The following is a 3,120-nucleotide window of genomic DNA, read 5'->3' as shown; positions in this document are numbered from 1 at the left end:
ACAGGTGTGTAACGAACCCTTTTCACAAGCTTAAAGCGATAAATGCCGAAATGTCAAATGCCAAATTCGGCATTTCGAGGACTCGTGAGCAAGTTTAACGCTCATTAGTTAGTTAGATTCGTTGAGATGATGATCGGGAACATTGGAAAGCAGTAAGAACGTGATTTTTGGCATCCACGGTAAGTTGGGCCTCGAGGGGCTACAATAGGGCCCAATAGGCTTTCGGGCCCATTTGGGTAAAATTGGCAGAAAACAGAAATCTATTAAATTGCATGTTAAGACTGTTAATACTGTTGTGGATATAGGCTAAATGGGTCTAGATGACGAAATTGGCTAAGTAGGGCCCATTAGGGGTTTTAGGCCCAATAACTCGATTTCGCTAAAAAATGGGCCAGAATCACTGTTTGCACCCTTGAATTGTTAGTAACCGTTAATGAACATGGAAACCCTAATTTTTGGTAAAATTACAAGATTACCCTTATAACATGAAAATGACCGTTTTGCCCCTAGGTAAAAATGACTATTATACCCCTAGGGTTTATGTATGAATTTAGTACATGGGATTTTGATAAACATGGTATGTATGATATGCACATGACATGTATGATATGCACATGATATGTATGATATGCACGTGATGTAATCATAAATGCATTGGGTTGGGTTTTTATATGAATGGAGGAAGTGAAAAAGGGCTTATGCCCTAGTTATTAAAGGGCTTATTCCCCAGTTATTAAAGGGCTTATGCCCCAGTTATTAAAAGGGCTTTTGCCCTAGTTATTAAAAGAGGCTAGGCCTCCAGATATATGATAAAGCAGCTATGCTGCCAGTGGAGAGTTATGGCGGGGTGGGTCGAGTTAATCCCCACATGGTGTGCTGGTTCGTACGGGTGGAGAGTAGCGGATGGTGGGTTGAGTAGTCTCCCCAATTGGGCTTGCATTCTTTCATTGACATTATATGTGATATTGAAATGGGCCTATGGGCCATACCGTTTACAGTAAAGGCTTCGGCCCAGTAATATGAAATTTGAAAAGGCTTCGGCCCAGTGTTATGAAATATGAAATATGAAAAGGGCTATGGCCCAGTACATGTTTGAGATTGGATTTGGGCTTAGACCCAACAGGCTGTCATTGTTTTGGGCTCTGAAAGGGGCTTGTTGCACACTGAGTTTCCAAACTCACCCTCTTTCCTTAACCTTGCAGGTGAGCCTTGATGTGGGGACTTGGGCCGGAGGGGATTCAGAGTGGCCACAGTGATCACTTTTGGACCTTTAAATAAGCATTGGTTTTCATTTAATTTCCTTTAATTACTATTTATTTTTGGGTTGTAATAAGGCCATTTTTAACTTTTCTTTTATTTCTTCTCGGGATTATTTTATTTTTAATAACTTCAAACCTGGTTGATAATTGTTCAAATGGGCTAGACTTAGGACGTGTTTTCAAATTGATACTTGTTTTCAAAATATCTCAACACCACGATTAATCGATTTATCAAAGACGTCCACTTAAACAAATTTAAACTCGATATAACAAAGTGTGGCTATGGTTGTGGGCATGTCTAAGATTGGATCCAATCAAAGAGCTTGGTACTTAAGCAGCCTTCATGGCTCACCTCCTCTGTCTTAGATACCTACCTGGTGCCCAGCTTCCATACACTTTGTTAACTCAACAAAATATATGGTTTTAAAACACTAAAATGAAACGTGGGTTTTCAACTCCAATGTGGCACGTCAGATTCTGCCATAACGTCTGGGCCGGGTTTGGGTTGTTACATTTAGTGGTATCAGAGCCTAGGTTGCAACAACTCGGCTGTGGATCGGGTCCGAAAATTTTTCGAAAGTTTAGGCCTAAGAAGGGTATTTTTGGAAATGGATTTTGAAAAGTTCATTTTAAAGATGTTTTGCGGAGAATATATGTTAAAAAAGGTACCGGTTTTTCTGTTTTAAATCAAGAGTTCAAAATAAAGGGAGTTTTCAAATCAAAGTTTTCAAATTTCTATTTTCGGTGATCAAAAACAGGGTTTTCAAGTTCTACATGGATTGGAGAAAGAAGTGGCGCACTAAATCCTCGGCACCAAGTCTGTAAGTATATTTTCTTTACGATATATGATAATGATATGATATTATGAATAGTGCTGAGACTCTACTATGATAGGGTTAAACTATGAAACGGTAGAAATGAGACTGTAGCTAGACTACGACGATACGAAAACAATTCTTGAACTGCTACATTTCCATAAGACATTTTTCTTAATAAACAGTGGAACATTATACTAATTTCATAAAATTTGTAAATCAGATAAGTCGATATGAGTACAAGAGGAGTTCGTGGATGAGGCCGCGGACGTGGTCGCGGAAGGGTGCAAGCTGAATCTTCATCCTCAGGGCATAGGCCAGCTGAGGAGGCATCTGTGCCACCAAAGAACGGAGACCGGGTCCTATGATCGGGTGCGGGGATTAGAAAGAGTTCTTGGATCTATCTTCGGGACAAGTGAATAGGGGGTCTATATCGGAGCGACTCCGGGCCAACGGGGTAGAAGTATTTAGGGGTGTATCTGGAGTAGCCCCAAATGTGGCAGAATATTGGCTAGAGGCAACAGAACGGATCATGGACGATCTAGACTGCTCAGTGGAGCAAAAGCTGAAAGGAGCTGTGTCACTGCTACGTGATGAGGCATACCGATGGTGGATCACCGTAAGGGAGAGTACCCCAATTGAGCAAGTAACTTGGGAATTGTTCAAAACTGCTTTTAAAGGGAGGTATGTTAGGGCAAGCTATGTGGATGCTCGTCGGAAGGAATTCTTGAATCTGACTCAGGGTGATAAGACTGTAGCAGAGTATGAGGCAAAATTTTTGAGGCTGAGTCGATATGCTAGTGAGATAGTGGCAACTGAATATGAGCGCAGTGTTCGATTTGAGGATGGTCTCCGCGATGAGCTTAGGATATTGATAACTCCACAGAGGGAGCGTGGTTTGTTTGTATTAGTAGAGAAGGCTAAGATAGCCGAGGAGGTGAAGTCGATCGAGCGACAGAATCGTGAGAAGGATCGACCCAGATTTAAGAGGGATTTTAGACCCTCAAGTGCCACGAATCGAAATGTTAAAAGAGCAAGGATGGAGG

The sequence above is a fragment of the Gossypium arboreum genome, chromosome 7 (assembly GCF_025698485.1).
Source record: "Gossypium arboreum isolate Shixiya-1 chromosome 7, ASM2569848v2, whole genome shotgun sequence".
NCBI classification, from domain to species: domain Eukaryota; kingdom Viridiplantae; phylum Streptophyta; class Magnoliopsida; order Malvales; family Malvaceae; genus Gossypium; species Gossypium arboreum.
This window is presented reverse-complemented; position numbering follows the sequence as displayed.